Source organism: Perognathus longimembris, chromosome 10, assembly GCF_023159225.1.
Source record: "Perognathus longimembris pacificus isolate PPM17 chromosome 10, ASM2315922v1, whole genome shotgun sequence".
Lineage (NCBI taxonomy): Eukaryota > Metazoa > Chordata > Mammalia > Rodentia > Heteromyidae > Perognathus > Perognathus longimembris.
Window position 1 is genome coordinate 33,199,860 of NC_063170.1, and position 24,779 is coordinate 33,224,638.

Below are 24,779 nucleotides of genomic sequence, written 5' to 3' on the forward strand. Positions count from 1 at the left end.
GAGAAGCAGCCCTGGAAAAGGTCCTGCTTGAACTTCTCCTGAAGCTTGAGTCACTGGTGTGCCAAAACACTGTTGCTGCCCAACAGTCACCTCCGTCCTGAGCAGAGAGCAGCACCTTGCCTCTGGAGCACATCAGACCTGAGTAAAAACCTTAGACGTACCACACCCACAACCAAACACAAATAAGACCACGAGGTGATTAGAATAACAGCAACTAACAGGCCCTATTTATTTATTTATATTTTTTTGCCAGTCCTGGGCCTTGGACTCAGGGCCTGAGCACTGTCCCTGGCTTCTTTTTGCTCAAGGCTAGCACTCTGCCACTTGAGCCACAATGTCACTTCTTGCCGTTTTCTATATATATGGTGCTGGGGAATTGAACCCAGGGCTTCATGTACATGAGGCAAGCACTCTTGCCACTAGGCCCAAGATGCTAATTTTTTATTGTTATTATTAAGGTGATATACAGAAGGGTTGCCATTTTTCCTAAGTCAGGTAATGAGCACATTTCTTTTTGGGCCAAGTCACCCAGGTGCTAATATTTTACACAGTAATCCCAATGCCTCTTACCACTATTATGTTCATCTAAACAGAAGAGGAACTGAGCCCCTGGGAATGTAGCTCAGTGGTAGAGTGCTCGCCTAGTGTAGGGGAGGCTTTGGGTTCCATCTCCAGTGCTCAAAAGCAAACACAAGCAAACAACCCTTTCCCCCACCCCCCGCCCTCAGACGTAGGGATAGTGATTGAATTATCATCACACAAATGAAATCAAGTTCTAACCTCAGTCATCCAACTTCACTTTTCACAATGTTTCACTAGCTGTGACCCTGAACATGAAGTTCATGTCTTTTGTTTTGTGATGGTACTGGAGCTTGAACGCAGAGATTGCACTCCTGTTTGGCTTTTTTGCTGAAGGCTGGCATTATACAACCACTTGAGCCACACCTCCACTTCTGGCTTTTTGCTAGTTAGAGATAAGAATCTCATGGACTATTTCTGCTAGAGCAGGCTTCAAACAGAGATCCTTAGATCTCAGCCTCCTGAGTAACTAGGATTGCAGGTGTGAGCCATCACCAGCACCCAGCTCAAAGCTCATACCTAGCTCTTTGGCTTTCCTGTGTGCTAAACAGGGGGGCTAAAGTCGACTGAGTAGAGTCAGGATGAGATGAGGACTCCAACTCAGGCTCTATCCATGGTAGTCGTTACCATGTGTTTGCACATTGCCCACCACTCCCTCCAAGCCTGGCTCCAAGAATAGAATCCAATCAGAGACGTGGTAATGCCAAAGAGCAGGTTAGCTCCTGCCACATGCTGTGTGTCCCAAGTACTCACACCAGCCCCTCCCACATCACCTCTCCTCACAGAGTGAACAAAGGAACCCAGCTTCAGATACCTGGCCACAAACAGAGAACATGAGGGTGGCTGTACAGACTGCGTACCCGGCTCTGTCAGTCCCAGTTCTTCTGAAAAGAAATCTATGCCTTAAAAAGGAAAGGTTGGATGGCCGGGAATATGGCCTAGTGGTAGAGTGCTTGCCTCGTATACATGAAGCCCTGAGTTTAATCCTCAGCATCACATATTTAGAAAAAGCCAGAAGTGGTGCTGTGGCTCAAGTGGTAGAGTGCTAGCTTTGAGCAAAAAGAAGCCAGGGACAGTGCTCAGGCCCTGAGTTCAAGCCTCAGAACTAGCAAAAGCAACAACAACAAAAAAAAAAAAGGTTGGATTTTTGACAATATTTCTATGGTCCTAAGATTATCTAATGAGCTTTAAGGCTTCCAAAACAACAATATACACCAACACGTTTCAGTAAAAGTACTCTTGCCTCACAAAAGCTCACACCCAACATTAATTAGCACTGCTACACATCTCACTGCCCATGAATTTAGTCACCAATGCTGACTAAGCAACTTCCATACAAGATGGCATTCACTAGACATACAACAGCTAACAACGTGACAGGATTCCTGCTCTCAAGTCCTCACAAAAGCTACACACACACACTGCAACAAGGTTTGTTTTTAGTGCTAATACAGAATGCCAAAGGGGTTCAACCAAAGTTTAAGGGGCTAGAAACTAGAAAGGTCTCCAAGAGCAAAAGAGGCCCATGAGAGCTTAGAGAGAAGAGCCCAGCCCAGTGACAAGAACAGGGAAGATCAGGCCAGGCTGAGGGAAAAGTATGAGCAGGAAAATGTCAGGTAAAACACACAAACTGGTGAAGATAAGAAACAGCCACAGGGGAGGGAGAAAGATGGCGCCGACAGAATAGGGAGGCACCCCGACTCGCTCCAACTGAACTGGGAACTCCAACACCCAACACCCCATCAAGAAGCCAGCAAAACCAGCAGCCAGAAGCAGTGGAGAAACGCAGGAAAACAAAAAGGAGCAAAAAAGAAGAACTGAAAATCTACACGGAGCCGGAGAATCTCCGGGGCACCCTCCCCCCACCAGCCGACCCTGGCCCAAACAGGGCCAGGCTGGGAAAGGGGAACCCGGCGATCGGCAGACAGGCTGCCAGGAGCGCAGAATTCATATAGCGGGAGACCCCACGGACACAAGGCAGGGTGCAGATTAAGACGCACACCGGCAGCGACGAGAAGTTCGGGTCCATACCGGGTTCAGACAAGGGAACCCAGCGTGGCAGAAAAAGGGAACTGGGGAAGCCACCACGACACTTCGCCAACCCCTGAAGGGCCAACGGCTGCGTGGGACACACACACAAAGCAGCAACTGTGAGTCCCCCATTATCCCCTCCCCCAACGGGAGACCAGCTATCAGAGACCCAAGCCCGACAAAGAAGCTAGATCTCCCTCCCTCTCCCTCCCCACCCCCAAGGGAACAAAGAACCCCCAAATCAGGCGGGGAGCTCCCATCAGGCGCTGGTAAGTCAGTTTAGCAGGGGAAGGGCAGAGCAGCCCCAAGGCCCCACAGGTTCCTGAACTAGCACAACCGGCCCCGCCCCCTTCCCAACAGGGGCCGGGGGAGGGCTGGCAGTGCAAGCCCCACCCTAGGCGCCTGGACCTCGCGGACTTTTACAACTAAAATCACAGGCTCTGGTGGGCAATACCAGCCCAGCAGGGTCACCTGAGCCTGATCACGTCCCCCTCTCGCAGTGGAGGCGAGGTCTGAGGGTGCCAAGCCACACCTGGACAGTCGATCCCACTGGGCCCCACACATACCGCCCCCCCCCAACGGACTCGCGGGAGGACGCAAGCACAACCCAACAACCCGGGGCTTGCTCTGGAAGGCATATCCCGCTAAAGTGCCTGTTGTAGTGGACGCACAGCGCACAGGAGGGCGGGGCCCCCGGCGACAGTGCCCGCTCTGGTAGGCGTACCCTGCACTGGTGGGCGGGGCCACAGCAGCAGCACCTGCTGCGGTAGACACGCCTACACAGAAGGGAGGGAAGACCTACACAGATCTCCAGATGCGCAAATCACAAAGAAACATAACTCAGTTCATCAAAGGGCAAGCCAACTCGCCAGCTCCAAAAAGCAGCACGACTGAAGAGGAGATGGAGACTAAAAAAGCAAATGAGGCCATGTTAACGGGAATGATCGAAAGCGTCAGAAATGAAATCAGAAAACAATTCCAGGAGTTTAGAGTGGAAATCTGGAAGGACACCCAGGAAGCCAAGAAAGAAATGGAAGCAAAAATGGATACAATGCAAGCCACCTTTAAAGAAATGGAAGCAAAAATGGATATAATGCAAGCCTCCTTTAAAGAAAATCTCCACATCCTGAGAATTGAAATGCACGAAATAATAGATTTAAAATACAACTCTTTAAAGGAAGAAATTTCCACGATCAGAGCTGATATGACAACCATAAATAGCTCTCTGACATCCATAAACTCCACAATTGAAACCATAACACAAAGAGTGGACCATATAGAATCCAGAATCTCTCGCCTGGACGATGAAGCAGCTGACAACAACCAGAAAATGACCACACTCCAAGAAAAGGTGAAGCTTCAGGGAAGACTAATCCAGGAACTAATAGACAAAGACAAGATATATAATCTGCGCATAATTGGAATAGAAGAAGGAGCCGAATACCAGAACAGAGGGCTTAATCATGTTCTCAATAAAGTTATTGCAGAAAACTTCCCCAACCTCACAGGGGACCCCATCCAGGTAACCGAAGCCTATAGGACACCTGGCAGGCCAGACCCCAGGAAAGCAACCCCAAGGCACATAATATTCAAGACTACAGACCTCAAGATTAAAGAACAAATTCTGAATTCAGCCAAAGCGAAGAAGGAAACTTTCTTCAATGGGAAGAGGATTCGAATAACGTCCGACTTATCGACACAAACTTACCAAGCTCGAAGTGAGTGGAAGAACACCATCCAAGTACTTCAGAATAACAATTTACAACCTCGGATCAAATATCCAGCGAAATTGGAGTTCACATTCGAGGAGAAAACCAGATCTTTCCACACCAAAGAGGAGCTAAAGGAGTATGTGAATAAAAAACCAGCCCTACAGCGAATATTAAGAGGGGAACCCCACCCAACAGAGATCGTAAAAGACACACAGACAGAATCAGAAAGAAACTTCAATAGCCAAAGTCCAGCAGAAAGACCAGCTCACTAAAGACAAGAGAAAAAAAAAAAAGAGGAAAAAACAGCCCAACAAGAAAATGGAAGGAGAAAAAAACACCCTTATCCTTGATCTCTTTAAATATAAATGGTTTAAACTCCCCGATAAAGAGGAGCAGACTGGCAGAATGGATTCGCAAACAAAAAGTTGATATCTGCTGTCTACAAGAGACCCACCTTAACAGCAAGGGACAAAAACAGGCTTCGAATGAAAGGATGGAGCAAGATCTACCAAGCAAATGCACCCACCAAAACGGCAGGTGTAGCCATTCTGATCTCAGACAAGCTGGACTTCTCATTAAAGTCAACTCAAAAAGACAAAGAAGGACACTACATATTAATACAAGGAAAAATCCAGAATCAAAAAATCACAGTGATAAATGTATACTCACTGAACAAAAGAGGCCCTACATATGTCAAGCAAATTCTCACAGAATTACAGAGCAAGATAGACGCAAACACAATCATAGTGGGTGACTTTAATATTCCTCTCTCTCCAAGAGACAGATCCAACACCCAGAGGATTAGTAAGGGAGCTGAGGACCTAAATAATACCATTTCCCAAATGGATCTAACAGACCTATATAGAACCTTCCACCCTACAGAGACCCAATACACCTTCTTTTCAGCAGCCCATGGATCATATTCCAAAATAGCCCACGTTATAGCCCACACAAAGAACCTCAGCAAATACAAAAGTATTGACGTCATCCCATGCATTATATCTGATCACAGTGGATTAAAGGTAACCCTCAACAACAAAGGATACCACAGAGGCTATACACACTCTTGGAGGCTAAACCCCACGCTGCTATCCAACACTTGGGCCACAGACCAAATTAAAGATGAAATCAACGAATTCATAAGCCACAATGACAAAGAAAACACATCACAAAGAAACCTATGGGACACAGCTAAGGCAGTACTGAGGGGCAAGATCATTGCACTCAGCACCCACATTAAAAGAATGGAAGCAGAGCAGGTGAATACCCTCACAATGAAACTAAAACAACTGGAGAAACAAGAAATGACAGAATCTTAAACGACTAGGAGGAGAGAGATCACAAAGATTAAAGAAGAGATAAATTTGATTGAAAATAGAAAGACCATTCAACAAATAAACAAGACTAAAAGCTGGTTCTTTGAGAAAATAAACAAAATTGACAGACCCCTTGCAAGACTTACAAAAAAAAAGAAGAGAAGAGACTCATATTCGTAAAATCAGGGACTCCACCAGAAAAATTACAAGTACACATGCTATTCAAACAATCATAAGGAGCTATTTCCAAAACCTCTACTCAGCTGGGGATATAGCCTAGTGGCAAGAGTGCCTGCCTCGGATACACGAGGCCCTAGGTTCGATTCCCCAGCACCACATATACAGAAAAAACGGCCAGAAGCGGTGCTGTGGCTCAAGTGGCAGAGTGCTAGCCTTGAGCGGGAAGAAGCCAGGGACAGTGCTCGGGCCCTGAGTCCAAGGCCCAGGACTGGCCAAAAAAAAAAAAAAAAAAACCTCTACTCAGCAAAAAACAATAATTTTACATAAATGGATCAATTCTTAGAGAAGTACAAACTGCCCAAACTGAACCAAGAAGAAATAAATCAACTAAATAAACCAATAACTTACGGTGAGATACAGGAGGTAATCAAGAACCTCCCTACTAAGAAAAGCCCAGGCCCAGATGGATTCACCAACGAGTTCTACAAAACCTTTAGTGAGGAGCTAATACCAATACTCCTCAAACTCTTTCGCGAAATAGAAACAGAGGGAGAAATTCCAAACTCATTCTACGAAGCTAATATCATACTCATTCCCAAACCAGGCAAAGATCCAACAAAAAAAGAGAACTACAGACCAATATCACTAATGAACACAGACGCAAAGCTCCTCAATAAAATATTAGCTAACAGGATCCAGAAACTGATCAAGAAAATCATACATCATGACCAAGTAGGCTTCATCCCTCAATCACAAGGATGGTTCAACATCCGTAAATCAATCAACGTAATTCACCACATAAACAGATCTAAAATTAAGAATTACATTGTTATCTCAGTCGATGCCCAAAAAGCCTTTGACAAAATACAACATCCATACCTATTAAAAGCTTTGGAGAGAACAGGAATAGATGGAACATTCCTCAAAACAATAAAAGCCATATACAACAGACCAACTGCTAATATCATATTAAATGGAGAGAAACTTAAATCATTCCCCCTAAACTCAGGAACAAGACAAGGATGCCCACTCTCCCCACTTCTGTTCAACATAGTGCTGGAATCCCTAGCCATAGCAATAAGGCAAGAGGAGGACATCAAAGGGATCCACATCGGCAAGGAAGAAATCAAGTTATCCCTATTCGCAGACGACATGATCTTATATCTGAAGGACCCAAAAAACTCAGTACCCAAACTCCTACACCTAATAAACCAATTTGGCAAAGTAGCAGGATACAAAATCAATCCACAAAAGTCAGCAGCTTTTCTGTACACCAGCAATATACAAACAGAAAAGGAAATTATGGAAACAATTCCATTTACAGTAGCCAAAAAAAGAATAAAGTACCTAGGGATCAACTTAACCAAGGACGTGACAGACCTATTCAATGAAAACTACAAAAATCTAATAAAGGAAATCAAAGAAGACACAAGGAGATGGAAAGACCTCCCATGCTCATGGGTAGGCAGAATCAATATAGTGAAAATGTCCATATTGCCAAAATTGTTATACAAATTCAATGCAATACCTATCAAAATCCCACCCACATTCTTCACTGAAATAGAGAACCCAATCCACAAATTCATATGGAACAGCAAAAAACCTAGAATAGCCAAAGCAATTCTAGGCAAAAAAAAAAATAGTGCAGGAGGTATCACAATACCAGACTTCAAGCTCTACTACAAGGCCATCATAACAAAAACAGCATGGTATTGGTATAGAAACAGATTGGAAGACCAAAGGATTAGAATTAAGATCCAGAAATAAAACCGCACTCTTACAGTCACCTGATATTCAACAAAGGAGCTAAAGACATACAATGGAATAAACATAGCCTCAGACCACATGTGCACCAAGATGGCTGCGGGTGATGAACCCAGAGGCTGTCCTGAGGACCCTGATGTAGATGTAGGCCACCCCTTAGGGAGATCCCTTGGAGCTCCACCCTGACGGACAGCTCAGGCATCCATTCACAGCCCCTACATAAGTGCACGTGCCCCTCCCCTTCCGCTGCCCTCCGACCCATGTAACAGAACAGCTCATTGCCGCCATTAAAGGAGTCTTAGCTCTGACTGGCTCCCAGGCTGTCTGTGTGTCCTCCGTCGAGAGGGTGGCTGGGTGGCAGTCTGTCAGCCCTCTTTTCCTCTTCCAGGCCAGGCTGGGAGGCTATAAACCCCTGACAAAGCCCCACAACCAATGAGAGGAGGGGGAGAGAGAGAGAGCGAGAGAGAGCGAGAGAGAGAGAGAGAGAGAGAGAGAGAGAGAGAGAGAGAGAGAGAGAGAGAGAGAGAGGGAGGGAGGGAGAGGGAGAGAGAGAGAGGGAGGGAGGGAGGGAGGAGACAACATAGGCCCACTTTCTCAGAGTCTACCTTAGGAGCTGATAATTTCTTTGGAAAACAACATAGCATGTGGGAGGGCAGGGGAGGGGGGAGGGGTGGGGGGGCTGTCAGCTGCTTTTCTATATGGAGGACTCAGGGCAGGCTTCTCCAAGAAAATATTGAGTAAGTAAAGACAAAGACAGGAAAGAGGAGGAAACATGTATTAGGTGAGCAGAAAAGCATATGCAAAGGACTTGAGGCAGGAAATGCTTTACATACCTGAGGGGCAGCAAGGCCAATCTGGCTGGAAAGTTAACAAAGAATAGTCACAGAAAGTATCAGAGCCTGAGGGTAAGAGTCATACAGACTACTGCTAGGCCTGTGAATTTCAGCATAGGTGAGATGGGGAGCTGAAAGGAAAAGGGAGTTCACAGGGAAGGGAAAAAAAGGATAGTTCTCAATGCCATAGAGAGAGAGAGAACAGCTCTAGAGAGCAATGTTGGGCAGGAAGGAGGTAAGGAAGTTCCCTAAGTGGCCCAGGTGAAGGATGGCAGGAACCTGGACATAGATGGTGGCAGGGGAGGTGGTGAGAAGGAGCAGGAAAATGAACATTTTTAAAGGTGGGAATAATGGGCTCTATCAAGAGCCAGCGAGGGAAAAGTGAAATCAAAGAATTCAAGGATTCTCAAGGCCAAGCACGATGGCTCACAGCTGTAATACTAGCTACTGTGGAAGTGAACAAGAAGAGCAAGGTTTGGGGTTTGAAGCTAGCCTGGGAGAAGACTCCCATAGCTGGGGGCATGGTGTGTGGCTGTCATTCTAGCTGGTAATCCTAGTCACTTGGAAGGCTGAGATTGGGAGAGCCATAGTTCCATGCTAGCTGAGCGGAAAAGTCTCCATCTCAACAGACACTGGGTGTGTGGTAGTATGTACAGATCAAGACAGGAAGCCTAAAATAGGTGGATCATGGTCCAAGCATGCACCCACCCTGGGAAGGAAGTGAGGCACTATCTCAAGCAAAAATGGCTGGAGGTGTGGCTCAGAGGTAGAGTACCTGTCTAGCACAGGCCCTGATTCCAAACTCTAGTCTATCTGTCTGTCTCTCTCTCTTTCTCTCTCTCTCTCTCATACACACACACACACACACACACACACACACACACACACACACACAAACACACACACGTCGTAACTCTAAAAAGTTTTAGCTAATTGCAAAAGCCTATGGGAGGAGCAGATCTGAAGACAGGAGCAAATATACAGATGCAAATGGGCAGCAGTTTATTTGAAAGAGGAACCCCATCAAGAAAAAGGGGTTCCCTAGAGGCCAAATGGCAGAAATCCTTCATGGAGGAGAGGGCATAGAGCAGGTAGGAAGACAGAGATGCGCCCAGCACATCTGCAAAGCTGAAGCTCCTGATGACTGAAAGGGGACTGGAGATGAGGAGGGGAGCTGAGACTTTCCAAGAGCACCAGTTTGCCTAGAACTCAATGTGTCCAGCACTTAGCTGTATGACTTTCTCGAACTAAAATTTTTAGCAAGGGTCTCCAAGTGGCACACTACCATTTCTGACAGAATGGCACAGGAGAAATAGCTCACCCACGTTGCCCCTGTGTGGAGGTCTTCCTTCCACTTCCTTCACTCAGGGATTTACCCAGAAAGAAAAAGGAAAAGGCATTTCCCACTGACTTCCTTGTTGACCTCTGGATCCCAAACACTAGTGGGAAGAGGCTGCCCCAGACTTCATATGTTTAAATTAGCTGTAAACTGGCATAATCTACAGAAATTATGGTATAGTGTTTTGAAAAATCTGAAACAAAACTATTCAAAGCATCTAAATGAAGCTTCCGAAGTGTTTGGGGTGGTTTTTAGGAGACAGAGGCTTTACCCTTCTCCCAGGCTCTCCAACCCCGCAGGCCACAGCCCTGCCAATGGCCATGTGCTGGCAGTGAGTGAGAACGGCAGCAGGGCATCCTGAGAAAAAGGCCTTGGGACCCTCCCAAAAGAAGAACTCGTGGGCTGGGAATATGGCCTAGTGGTAGAATGCTTGCCTTGTATACATGAAGCACACATATACAGAAAAGGCCAGAAGTGATGCTGTGGCTCAAGTGGTAGAGTATTACTATCCTTGAGGAAAAAGAAGCTCAGGGACAGTGCTCAGGCCCTGAGTTCAGGCCCCAGGAATGGCACAAAAGAAGAAGAAAAGAAGAAGAAGGAGGAGGGGCCAGAGGAGGAGGAGGAGGAAGAAGAAGAACTCATTTTCTACTTTTCCATCAGGACTAGTGCACCATCGCTAGTCGCTAGGGAGAGCCTGTTCTCTCCTGTGTTTTTCTAACCAGAACTTCTTGTTCAGACTCTAGCTGTCTGTGAGCCACCCCAGCTTGTCTGAAGTAAGAAACCATAGAGCTCTGTGTATAGGAGGCAGATGTGGAGATCAGGGCATGGGCACCCCAACTTCTCACCAACAATGGCCTTGGGACTTGTGAGCTAAAGGAATCTTCAGTCTTTCTGTCAGACAGACCATGCTTTTGTGGATTATTCAGAAAACTAACATATAGAGAGAGAGTGCTTACTAGCTGGGTTCTGGTGCCTCACACCTGTAATCCTAGCTACTCAGGAGGCTGAGATCTGTGGATCACGGTTCAAAGCCAACCCAGGGAAGAAGTCTTTGAGACTCTTATCTCCAATAAACTACTCAGAAAAAGCTGCAAGTGGCACTGTGGCTCAAGTGGTAGAGCACTAGCCTTGAGCACAAAGAGACTCAGGGACAGCACCCAGGCCCTGAGTTCAAGCCCCAGGACTGGCAAAAAAAAATTAAAAAAAGGAGTGCTCACTATCTGCCAAACGCTTTTTTACATGCTTTATACATTTGTGCGTGTGTGTGTGTGTGTGTGTGTGTGTGTGTGTGTGTGTGTACTAGTACTGAGTTTGAACTCAGGGCCTTGCATTCTGGTTTAGCTTTTGGCCCAAGGCTGGCACCTGCCACATGAGCCATACCTTCACTTCTGGTTTCTTGCTGGTTAGCCAAAGATAAGAATTTCATGGACTTTTTCTGGCTGGGCTGACTATGATCCTCAGTCTTCAGATCTCAGTATCTGGTGTAGCTAAGGACTAATTACAGATGTGAGCCATCAGCAGCCATCTGCTTAATATATATTAGCTCAATAAGTTATCAAAAGCATTTCAGGAGTAAGTACTTTTAGCATTCACTTTTCTGATGAAGAAACCAAGATTAAGTAACTTGTTCAAAATCACATACCTAGCAGATATCAAAGGCAAGATGGAAATTCAGACAGTCTGGCTCAAATACCCAAAAGAAAGAGATTTAAAAACCATTGCAGAAGCAGCAAAAGAAGAAAGGCAATGGAAAGTCAAGAGCTCAGAAGGCATCGCATCTGGAGCCAATGTTACTGGGACTGGTTTCTCTTTCTAAGAAGTACAGCTGGAGCTGGGCACAGGTGGCTCATACCTGTAATCCTGGCTACTCAGGAGGCTGAGACCTGAGGGTCACAGCTGGAAGGCATGCAGGAAAGTCCAAGAGACTTTTGTCTCCAATTAAGCACAAAAAATGTCAGAAGTAGAGCAGTGGCTCAAGAGGCAGAGCATTAGCCTTCAGCAAAAAAAAAAACAACAACAAAACAGGTTCAGGAACTGAAACCCAGACCCCTGGATAGACACATAGACATACACACACACACACACACACACCACACACAGACACACACACACAACACACAAAAATGAATAATCAAAGCCTTAAGAATACTAAATTCTTCTTCACTGATTTTTCTACATCTGCAAATACAAGTGCATACAAGCTAGGTATGGTGTTGTGCATAGGAGATCCAGCTATTGATGGCTGAGGGTAAAGATTGCCTGAGCCAGGAGTTTAAGGCAGCCTGCACTATGTAGGAGGACCCTGTGTCAAAAAAATATATATTTTTGCAAATCAAAACAACATTGAGATTCCACCTTACCCCAGTTAGAAGGCCACTGCCAAGAAATCTAATAACAACAGATGCTGGTAGGGATATGGCCAAAAGGGAATGCTACTACATTGTTGGTGAGAATATACACTTGTTCAACCACTCTGGGAAGCAGCTCTGGGAAGCACTCTGGAGGTTCCTCAAAAGGCTAAACATAGAGCTCCCCTATGATCCAGCAGGCCCACTTTTGGGCATCTACCCAAATGACTACAAACAAGGCCATACTAACGCTACCACCACAACCATATTCACTGCAGCATTATTTGCCATAACCAAGATATGGAACCAACCCAGGTGCCTCTCAGTAAATGAATGGATCAAGAAAATGTGGTATATATACACAATATAATTCTATGCTTCCATCAGAAAGAATGACACTGGGCTGGGAATATGGCCTAGTGGTAGAGTGCTTGCCTCGCATACATGAAGCCCTGGGTTCGATTCCCAAGCACCACATATATAGAAAAGGCCAGAAGTAGCGCTATGGCTCAAGTGGCAGAGTGCTAGCCTTAAGCAAAAAGAAGCCAGGGACAGTGCTCAGGCCCTGAGTCCAAGGCCCAAGACTGGCAAAAAAAAAAAAAAAAAAAAAGCTAAAGCAAACTTGTATTAAAAAAAAAAATGACACTGCCCCATTCATAAGGAAATAGAAAGACTTGGAAAATAACATATTAAGTGAAGTAAACTAGACCCAAAGAAACATAGACTCTATGGTTTCCCTCATTTGTAATAATTACTATATGTCTAAGATAGTCCTAGAAGAGTATCACAATAGCTCAATAGCTATGTACATATGATCACATAAGATGATGCTAAGCGAAATGAACTCCAAGATATGGAAACAAAACATTTTTCTTTGTTGTTGTTGTTGTTGTTTATAATTATTGTGTGAAGTTATTTATTTTTTCTTTCATATTTTTTCCTTTGGTTTAGCCCCTGTTTCACTGTATTTGATTTTGGTGCCCTGGGTATTGTATATATGTTTATCTGAATTGGGGAAGTGATGGGGAACAAAAAAATGGTGAGACAAAGGACAAAGGGTGAAACAATGCAACAGTGATACTCACAGGACACAATGTTCGAAATAAACTTTACAACTTTGCGGGAGAATTAAAGGGGTAAGGAACGTAACAAAAAAAACGAGGGAGGGGATAACAATGCTTGACAAGAAATGTACCTTTTATTATATTATATTACCTTATATTTGAAACTATAACTCCTTTGTACATCACCTTGAAAATTAAAATTAAATTTTAAAAAGAAATGAAAATAAAAGTAGATCAAATACTTAAAAGGAAAAAAATCTTGTGGGGTTTTTTTTTTGTGTGTGTGTGGCGGTTACAGGGTGCTAGTTCTAGAGTTTAAACTTGGCTTGGGCACTGTCCCTGAGTTTCTTTTGTTCAAGGCTAGCACTCTAGCACTTGAGCCACAGCACCACTTCAGCCTTTTCTGTGATAAATTGGAGATTAAGCGTCTCACGGGCTTTCCTGCCCAGGCTGATTCTCAGATCTCAGCCTTCTGAGTATCTAGACATACAGGTTTGAGCCACCGGTGCCCAGCTCAAAAATATTTTTTTTGGGGGGTGGGGGGTGGGGGGTAGAGGGGACTGGGAATGTGGCTTAGTGGTAGCGTGCTTGGCCTAGCATGCATAAAGCCCTGGGTTCAATTCTTCAGTACCACATATACAGAAAAAGCTGGAAGTGGTGCTGTGGCTCAAGTGGTAGAATGCTATCCTGGAGCAAAAGACAAGCTCAGGAATAGTGCCCAGGCCCCCTGAGTTCAAGCCCCAGGACTGGTTAAAAAAAGAAAAAAATTGTTAAGGTGATGTACAGAGGGTTTAGAGTTACATAAGTCAGGTAATGAGTATATTTATTTTTGAGCAATGTTACCCCCTCCTCATTTTCTCCCAGATTTTTCCCTACCAATCCCTCTCCCACATAAAAAATATTTTTTAAAAGATTCATGAGGACTAAGTAGAACATTTTTCTATGCATATTATAGTTCACTAAAAGTGCCATTTCAGCTGGGTGCTGGTTTGGAACCAGACCAGGCCCAAAAGTCTTGAGACTCTTATCTCCATTTTAATCACCAAAATGCTGGAAGTGGAGAGTAGAGCACAAACCTTAAGCATATAAGCTTAAGGACAGTGCTCAGGTTCTGAGTTCAAGCCCCTGAACAGGTACACACACACACACACACACACACACACACACACACACACACAACTAATAGGCCCTGAATTAAATCCTTGGTACAATAAAAAGAAGAAGAAAAGGAGAAAAGAGAAAAAGAACTTCATATCTACAGACGCCATCTTTTCCTAGTTCCTACCAGGCACGCATGAGGATTTTTATCTGGAAAGAAGAGCCTTCATATTTTATTCAGGAATACAATGATCGACAGCAAATAAATCAGTAGGCAGGCAGCCCAACATCTCAAAAAAAAAAATTACAATCCTGAAAATGAGTCCTCAGGAATGAGTGTTTCTTAATACGTGTTCTGTTGATTCTAACAGTTGAAAACACCAAAATTTCTTAAATGAGCCAAGCATCACTTACAATGGTTTATTGACTCTAATACAGGACCTCCCACAGTGTCCAAGGTAATTAATTAGAAGCTCCATAAATGCTGATTTTGGCAGCAACCAGGGCGACATATAAAAACATGTTTATTCCCAAACTGTGAAGTGAAAATCAGAGGTGGGTTGGGGCAGGTGGGTGGGCTGGGGCAGGTCGGGCAGGAATGCAGGTAGAGGAGCAGGAGAGTAATGCCAGGAGCCCTGAAGGAGCTAAAATGATTTGAGTGCTGCGAAACCTGCAAGCTTCCTGCCCCTCAATTCTGGGTGACCCTTGAGACAGCTGACAGAAAGGAGTGGGGGTCATGAGGGACTTCCAAGTCAGAAAGAATGCTATCTGTTCACATTAATTCCCTAGACCTTCACTGGCATTGTAGAGGAAGTAAGGGCTGTGAAAAAGGAGGCTGTAAAACCAGCACCAGTGGTTCACACCTATAATCCCAGCAACTCAGCACGCTGAGATCTGAGGATCACAGTTCAAAGCCAGCCCGGGCAGTGAAATTTGTGAGACTCATCTCCAATTAGTCACCAAAAAGTGGAGCTGTGGCTCAAGTGGTAGAGCACTAGCCTTGAGGAAAAAAGCTCAAAAACAGCAGTCAGGTCTGAATTTGAGCCCCAGTTCTGGCACAATAAATAAATACACACATACATAAATACATACATAAACAGGAAGGAGAGGTGGAAAGAAGGAGAAGGGAGGTCAACAGAGGAAGCTGGGGTGCTGGTACTGACTGGGAATGCCTCGTGGTTATGCCAGGCAGGATCCTAGCCTCTGAGCTCTACGAGGTTGCAAAGACTATTTTTTTTTGGCCAGTCCTGGGCCTTGGACTCAGGGCCTGAGCACTGTCCCTGGCTTCTTCCCGCTCAAGGCTAGCACTCTGCCACTTGAGCCACAGCGCCGCTTCTGGCCGTTTTCTGTATATGTGGTGCTGGGGAATCGGACCTAGGGCCTCGTGTATCCGAGGCAGGCACTCTTGCCACTAGGCTATATCCCCAGCCCGCAAAGACTATTTTTGACCATGTAATCCACAAGAGCCCCAAATGGGGAGCTGGGGGAGATGGAATGTTATTCAGCTATGTACTACTCTCCAAACAGTTCTATTAACACTGTTCACTGAAAAACACAGAATAGCCCAAGTCCCACACTCTTGGGCACTTCATCACCTCCTGCTCCCAGCTGGTCCCCACAGAGAACAGCTCAGAGCTTGCATCAGCGTTGCCATGGTGGTAGCCATAGCAACCTTCCCTTTTTGTCCAGCCAGATGCTCACCTCAGCCCAGCTCTAATTCAGAGATGCAGCAGCCCTCACAAACTTATCCATTTACCTACACTGATTGCTCAAGATTTCCCAAGGCTGGGGGCTCCCCAGTTCTCTTGATGCAGCTGGATTAGGCCTATACATATTCAGGCTGACAGAACTGTGGGTTCTTAGAGAGGCTGCTCAAAGAGAGGCAGTTATGCAAAATAGACAGCTTACAGCTGAAGGGGCTGCTGTGCCAGATGCTTAGGTGATGCTAGGGAGCAAGTGACCCTAAGCAGATGGTTTGGGGCCAAAGATCCCTTGTCTTGGAATCCCTTATGAACATGGATAATTATAGCGTTTACTTTGGGAAGTTCGAGCAGAGGCTGTCATGTACAGGACAGAGGGGGTACAGGCTAGTCATCTCCCCCATTCTCACCAAGATGATAACGATGGCTCTAATATTTTTGCCCAGGCTAGTCTTGAACTCGACTCAGGAGATCTTCCCATCTCAGCCTCTGGATTATCTGAGCCCACAGATGCATGGGATAGTTGATAAGGCTTACAAAGGTTTATCAAGCTGGTGCCAGTGGCTCATGCCTGTAATCCTAGCTACTCGGAAGGTCACAGTGTGAAGCTAGTTCAGGCAGGAAAGTCCTTGAGATTCTTATCTCCAATTAACTACCAAAAAGCCATTGGTAGAGCAGTGATTCAAGTGTTAGAGGGCCAGTCTTGAGCCAAAAATCTACAGCCCTAAGTTCAAGCCCCATGACCAGCACCAAAAAGAAGAAGAAGAAGAAAAAGACAGTCTGAAACTAAAGAAAGCCAAAAGAGCTGGGGGCATGGCTCATGTGGTAGAACACTTGCCTACACAGAACCCTAACTTTAAGCCCCAATACCATTATTTCTTTCCCCCAAAAAGGTAGGTAGAAAATGACATGTCAAACTAACGTATAGGCTAAAAGAGAAAGATAAAACACTGTAGATGGTGCCAAAACTTTCTTTCTCTCTTTCCTTTCCTTTTCTTCCTTTTGCAAATCCTGGGGCTTGAACTCAGGGCCTGGGCACTGTTCCTGAGTATTATGTTTATGTGGTATAAGGAATGGAACCCAGGGCTTCTTGCATGCCAGGCAAGCACTTTACCACTAAGCCACATTCCCAGCCCATTCGTGCATACTTTCTAAATGAACTAAAAGACTATTTTCTGAAGCTCATTTTTAGCTGCCAACATAATCCACAACTGAGTGAATAGTCTCCCCCACCCCAACTTTTATGAATTTTGAAGCATCAAGAGCCATAGAGGAAAGGATAATATTTTGGATTCGTTTGGCTCAGAGTGGACTCCGGAGGAAGGAAAAGAAAATAGGAGGCAGCAGGCCTTAGAAATTGGAATGCAAGCCTTCCAGACTTCTCGTGGCCCCACCATGGCCCAATCCCCAGTCCACCTTCCAAATCCCGGAAATCTAAATGTTCTGGGAAGAACAGAGATTTCTTTTTTCCAGCTCCAGCCTTTCTTTCCAAAGAGAAACAAAGAAGCATAAGGAAATCTAACATAAATACATTGCTTTAAATTAGACTCCTATTTTAGCTATTTAGCTACATGGCGAGGGCAGCCCTGCCACCATGATGCCAATCCTCTGCTGACCATGGGCACTTATTCCCCTGCCAGTTCCTCTGCTAACCACGGGCTCTCCTTCCCCTGCCTCACAATGGGATGCTGCCATCTTGGCTGGGCCCAACTATGTTCCACAGACAGGCAAGTGGGCAGCATACGTCAAAACACACAGAAACCAAGGTCCCAAGATGAGACATGGTGCAGTGGTTTCAGGTGAACAGGCAAGCTAAGAGTTTGAGGACCACCCCCCTGCCCAAAGTGACCAAGCTCATGGCACACATTTTTTGCCATTTAACAAAGCAGTGTATGAATACATGCATCTTAATCAATGTCACCCCTTAAATATTCTCACCGATCCCTCTCCCCTCCCCCCCACTTTTCCTCACTTGTCTTAATTTTGTGGGATATACATTGGATTTTTAACTGAATTTCCCCCTCTTCTCCTCTTAATTAATCAACCCTTTTCCCCTTGACCCCCATCCCATCCCTTTAGAGTACCCATTTCCAGATGACTTATTTTGAACTCTGATTTAAGGCACATATTTCTTTACTCAGCACCTGAGGGGACAGTGTGTCATACACTTTAAGTGTCACAGGCAAGGGAGGGTAGGAAAGAGACCCTAGAATGATCACTCAGTGAAGGGCGGGGACAGACACCAAGGGGCCACGTGAAGCACCCTGGCCAGGAGGGGCGTGGCCAGGCCATGGGGAGCTCAGCTCCAGGAGTGGCTCCACTTAGCAACTGGGTTCCTGAAGAAAGCTCTGTTCTGAGGCTTGGAAGGAGACAGTGGTGCACATTATCTCTGTTTTCCCAAGACCAGCTCAGCCCTGCACAGTTTCAGATGCCCCAGAGTTCTGCCAGATGCACCTTTTAACACTTTGTCCAGGGTACGGGAGTCTGACAGGAAGGGGGGCATGAGTCACCAGCAGAGGGGATTACGTGGTACACACATGAGCACGTGTGAACGCACACGTGCATACACACACGTGTCTAGTAGGGATCTCAGCAACAGGTTAAGTACAGTGAGGACTAGCCTGGCCTTTCAAGATGAAAAGTTTGGCATTTTCTCTGTTCCCAAAGTTTTCCAGGGCCCTCAGCCTGAATTCCCAATTGCTTACAAATGCCTGTTATCCTTAATCCTACCCCTCCAGCCACCTCACCCGCCAGTCTACAGTGGCCCCCTTGACAGCTCCTTTCCCCCTCCTTCTCTCCTAATGCTACCCCTACACAGTCACAAGCACAGTCACAACCTGAGCAACAGCCCCTCCCTGATGCCCCTGACCCACAGCTCCGGCCTCCTCCCACCACACCTGTCCCAATTCCCTGCCTCATTGCTGCCTTCTACAAAGCCAGCTTGGGGAGGGGGGGGGGGGGGAAGGGGCTCAGAAGCCAGTCAGCCTCCGGGGCACTCCAGGCTCAGCTCTGGGGTACAGCACCAGGACCTGGGGGCCATGTAGTAGAGAGAGGGAAGGGAGGGAAAGATCTCTCCACCACTGCCTACTTTTCCAAGCCTCAGTGTCCTTATCTGTAAAATGACCTAGGACTAATCTGAGGCAGGTTGTTTCTGCCTAGAAACCTTATTTAATTTAAGTTGCTTAAAATACACTGCAGAGCTGGGAGCTGGTGGTTCATGTTTGCAATCTAGCTACTCAGAAGACTGAGATCTGAGGATCAAATTTGAATCCAGACTGGAAAGAAAAGTTGGTGAGACTCTTATCTCCAATCAACCAGCAAATAACTGGAAGTGGAACAGTCAAGCATCCTCAGAGGTGCTGGCTCCAGGTATAGATACAGAAAGGAGCAGCATTCGGGAATCAGAAGGCAGGACTGGCTGTGGATAAGGGTCTGGGATTCTGTACCAAGAGGAGGCAAGGCCTGGGTCATGAAGACGTGAAGCCTTCCTCTGCCCTGTATTCATTCCTGGTGTTTAGGTCACATGTCTGAGTTCCAAGGACCTTGGAGAATATGTCTTGCTCTGGCAGCAGATGTTAAAATAACAGCACAAGGGGCTGGGAATGTGGCTTAGTGGTAAAGTGCCTGCCTAGCAAGCATGAGGCCTGGGTTCAATGCCTCAGTACCACATAAACAAAAATAAATAAATAAAATTAATTTTAAAAAATAACAGTACAGGCAAAAGAAGATATTGCTGAAAGTGAGTTTTTCCAGGGCTGAGGGCTGCGGCTAAGAGAACAAAGCCAAAGGAAGTCTGCATGGAAGATGATGATGACACAGTGCCCTCTGCTGGCCAGAATCAGAAAAAAGCAGCTGAGGAGCCCAACTGCCGCAAAAACCCTGGAGGGTGGAGGGTTGCCTTGCAAAACCTACACTACCAAGCTTTTAAAATCTTTTATTGTTATTATAAAGAGAATGTGCAGAGGGCTTACAGTTACATCAGTCAGGTAATGAGTACGTTTCTTTTTGGGCAATGTCATTCCTTCTCTCACTCTCTTCCAGTGTTTCCCTCCCATCCCCATGCACAAGTTGTACAGTTCATTTTCAACAGTGTCTAGTGAGCCACCACTGCTGCATTTGTTCACCCTTTGTCCTTCCATTTCTGTGTCCCCCGTTCCCAAAGACAGATAAACAAACAAGACAAAAAGAAAACAAAAACAAAGAAAAAACTTCTTGTTTCCATTTCAATAAATATTATTTATATAATCAGAGGCACACAGGCATCATGACCTTTGTGTTCTCCTAAGAATATCCGCCTTTGGTCTCACTGTGTGAATGCCTAGAGTTTTATATAACTGATTATGTCCTGGCATATTTTAGATCTAGCTTCTGCATATGTGAGGAAACATGCACCGTTTGTCTCTGTGAAATTGACCCACCCTTTCTTTTAAGTCGAAGAGAAAAAGGCTGTATTATCTAAAAGAACAGCTGAAAGGACAAAGTCTAAACATTTTGTTCTGCTCCTTGTGTATGCTTTTCTTCCTGGTACACTTGAACATCTGGAGTGGATGTGACATGTGAGCTCCACTTTAGAGAATCAGAGCAGTGTGGAGATCTCCCCAAGAATCCCAGAAAAAGCCAGAAGTGGAGCTGTGGCTCAAGTGATAGAGTAATAGCCTTGAGCAAAATAGAAGCTCAGGGGGCTGGGAATATGGTCTAGTGGTAAAGTGCTCGCCTCGTATACATGAAGCCCTGGATTCGATTCCTCAGCACCACATATATAGGAAAAGCTGGAAGTAGTTCTGTGGCTCAAGTGGTAGAATGCTAGCCTTGAACAAGAAAAGAAGCCAGGGACAGTGCTCAGGCCCTGAGTTCAAGTCCCAGGACTGGCAAAAAAAAAAAAGAAGAAGAAGCTCAGGGCCAGTGCGCAGTCCTTCAGTTCAAGCCCCAGAACTGGCAAAAGAAAAAACAAACAGAAAAAAAAAAAAACCTATCATCTGAAAGGCTACAGTGTTATATTCTACAGGACATTTTTATATGCAACTTTGAAGTCTTATCCCAAATAAAGGATTGATAACTTGACTCTCCCTCCTAGGCTCATTCTTTCTAGGTATCTAAAGATGAAATATGAAGGGTTGATTCCTGCCTTATTCCCTCAGGTCAGGCAAGGTAGCAGGCACATGTGAACAGGCTTGACCACATGCCTGTCTGCAGGCAGGTTATTGCAATCTGGGCCTGGGCAGGGACACCACCCTTGTTCCCCAGGGTACAATAGACCCTCACCCCAGGTGTCCTGGCCCAGGACATCATCTTGGGCCCCCAAGAGATCATAACCCATTTCTGTTTTCTGCTTCCTTGTTAAGCCCTATATAAGCCCAAATCCAATCCCCAAGCACAATCTCCAAGCCCTCAGGAAGGTCTGTGCCCCTCACTGATCCTCAATAAACAGTCCTCGCCTTTTGACAATTGAGTACAGCCTATTCCTTTTCCGCTCTCCTCCATTTTCCTAACACATATGGTACCAAAACCCAGGAGAGGAAAAGCTCCTGGAGTGACTGGGTCCCTCCAACCGCCTCCTGGCTGCCTCTCATGGAGCCTTTTTCCTCCTCTTTCCGAGGCCTTTCTCCATCTGGAGCACAGAACCCACTGAAGTCCACTCCCTCTGCTCTCCTGCTTTGTTCACCAAGTCCTTCTCTGCTATAAGCCTCCCAGCACTCTCCTCTAGAAAGGGAACTTTCCTTGCCTTGTAGCAATCTCCATCCCCCCTTCCTTTCTTTCTTTCTCTCCCCCATCTCCCCCTTGACCTCCAGACCAGAGATCGTTTACCTTACCATTACATGGCCTCCATTCCCACTGACAGCCCTTTGACTTGTGCCCTTGAGAGTGAGTTGCAGGCAGGGTCTCAGGGGCCGCCTCTAGGTTCCCTCTTAAAGGCTAGCCATCCTGGATCAGTGGTTCCATAAGCCCAAATCTTTTCCCCATCCTTTATTTATTCCTCCTCTCTGCAGCTGGTCTGGATTCTCCAAGTAAAACTGACTGTTCCAAGCAAACTTCTTCTGTGGATCTTTGCCCTATCTTACTTCTTTTTCTCCACCCAAAAATCCCATAGCATACCCAAAACAAACTTATCCTTTTTGCCTTCAGACAGGAATCCATTCCTTTTCTCTTTCCTGAGCCTACTCAATTGAAAATCTGGATTCTTAATTTCTCCCTTAAGGTATACTCTTCTAGAGGAAGGACAAAGCCCTCCCTCTTGTAATGGGGAAGTCAGAAATGGCCAGTGCCATCATTAACTGTGGAGGGACCTCAGGTTGACTCCAGCTCAGATAAGAGCAGAAGCCAACTCCATCTCCACTAAGCTCTCCCCCACCCAATCCAGGGACGCTCCCCTTTATTATGATAAGTTATGTAAATTGACCACCTGAGGCCTGGGAGCTTCAAGGGAACCTGTGCCCTCCTATGAGTAGGTGTATCCACCTGCGTCGTGTGAGCCCCGCCAAATCCATTCACCAATTCTAACTAGAATGATAGGTTGGTTCAAACAGATACTATGAGACAAACTGTAACTCTATTGGCCATCTGCGTGCGGTCTAGCATGCTCTGTAAGTGTTGTATCACCTGCGTATGGCAAGTTTGCCTGTGATGTTTGCCTTATAACCAAGCTGGAAGGCCACATGTACACGCGGTTCCAGCTCCAGAGTCTGGGCTGCACATGTGCAGGCGGCTCCAGCTCCAGCTCCCAAGTCTGGGCCCTGATCCTGCACACGTGGTCGGCAGTTTCGGCTCCCAAGTCTGGGCTTCCACCAAGGCCAGTCGGTTCACTTTTTGTTCACTTTTTACTTCCCCAATAAATCTGTCTTTTTGTCATCTTGTAGGTGGAGACTGTGTGGTGGACTCTTGGGGGAACCAGGAATCCCCTCACTTGGGGGGGGACCCCCGTTTCATTGTAGTGAACCCCCGCTCTACTTCACCTCTCACCTCTTCCCTATTGGATAGCTCTAGCTCAAACATTTACTTTCAGTACCTTCATTGTGCATCCTCCCCTTAAAAATGTGGTGGGATTTCCTAGGAGCTCCACTCTCCCTCCAAGCTTTGTCAAAATTGTTTTAAAGGTTTTCTGTTCTTATTATCAATGTTCATCTAAGTATGGCGATTCTGTTAAGCTCTGTTTGCTGTTGGCTAAATTTTAAGTTTTGCCTTGTAATTTGTTTGATATTGTCTGTTTTTTCCAGCCTTGACCACATGGTTCTATCATACAGTGGGCAAAAATATCTTTTGTCATTTTGCCATTTGAATTCCAAAAATCTTATGGCCAATTTTAATTTTTTAAGAAACCTAAGCGCACCTTAAGACTTTCATGCAGAAGTATGTATGTATGTGAACATATTCAAAGCAATTTCATTGTAATACATGAAAACTGTCATCGTTGTGGAAGAATTATTTGCTTTCTGACTACAATTGTTAAAAGGAAAAATCTTTATCAATGGAATTAGAAAAAGGAATTAAACCTAGCCCTGCTCTTAGCCAGCTACAATATAATCCTAAAATCTAACTGCTTTGCCCCTCCAGCCTGCTAGGCAGTTCTGAAGATAACCTAGCCCTACAAGCCAAAGGAAAAAAGCAGACAGTTTTAAAGATAAACTGTGAAGAAAGCTTATGAGTAAAGTTGGTATGTAATTAAGTTGGCTGTGGTTTACACTGAAAATTAGCATCCTGTTCTTTATGTCCCATCTATGAAGGTGTTTATGTCATCAAATGAACACCTTTTAACTCAAATGCCAAGTTTCCCTGTTCAATATGTAAGCTGCCTTGGATACAAAGGTTGGTACCCCTGCATTCTTCCTTGTAATCACAAAGGCTTAGTGAAACCTACAATGTCTTTATCTCAATTAGTACCCTAAAGTATTATATGCAATTCGGAATAACTATATTTGATCTCCTTGTTGCTTTAATTGGAAATAAAGCATTTTTGTGGCAAAGTCCTAATTCCTGAAAACAGCCTCGTTGCTGGACTCACTGCTCAGTCCACTGAGTTCACTGGCACTGAACGCAGAGCACCTGCCTACCCAGTATAAGGTCCTTGAAGCTCGAAAACTGCCAGAAAATTATTATTTTTTTTTAATCTCACAAAGCTTTGGTAATAATACAACTTTTCATCCAATAACTCCCTGTGGTTAGACCAAAAATGCTCAGAAGTCAGCCACCAGGGGGCAGAAGAGAGTCATTTACACAAAACTGACCTCAACTTGAGATGCACCAGAGATTCCCTTGATCACAGTCCCAAAGTCTTTCCTGCACAATCTAGCTTTGAACCGTGATCCTCAGATTTCAGCCTCCTGAGTAGCTACGATTACAGGCATGAGCGCAACCAGCTAAAATTGAGTTCTTAAAAGATTTTCTACTTTTTTTTTAATGCAAATTGAAGGATGGGTCTAAGAATTCCAAAAGCTCCTTTCAAGTCCAGGCTTCTAGAACCTTTGCTTACAAGGAAACAAGTAACACACTGGTGGCATCAAGCCCTAACTTCAGTGATAGGAAGCCACCAAGCACTCACTGAGCTAGCAGGGGGCAAGGCCCTGGGGGCCTGGGGTACAAAGCCCCAGCTACCTCATCCTCACTGTGCCTAAGCCCCACTTTGCAGACCTAGAAACCAGGTAAGCCAATTCAGGAAGAATCTGAACCTACTGCCTGTAATCTTAGCTACTCATGAGGCTGAGACCTGAGGATTGTGATTTGAGGCCAGCTAGAGCAGGCAAGTCTGTGAGATTCTTCTCTCCAATTAGCCACCAAAAAAGCCAGATGCAGAACTATGGCTCAAGAGGTAGAAAACGAGCCT

At 45.5% G+C, this 24,779-nt stretch overlaps 1 protein-coding gene across 6 annotated transcripts in view; it reads right to left on the bottom strand.

Moving 5' to 3' along the window:
• The window catches only part of Arhgef3 (Rho guanine nucleotide exchange factor 3), a 326,782-nt gene that overhangs the window by 232,664 nt on the left and 69,339 nt on the right, over nucleotides 1-24,779 (bottom strand). The window lies entirely within an intron of this gene.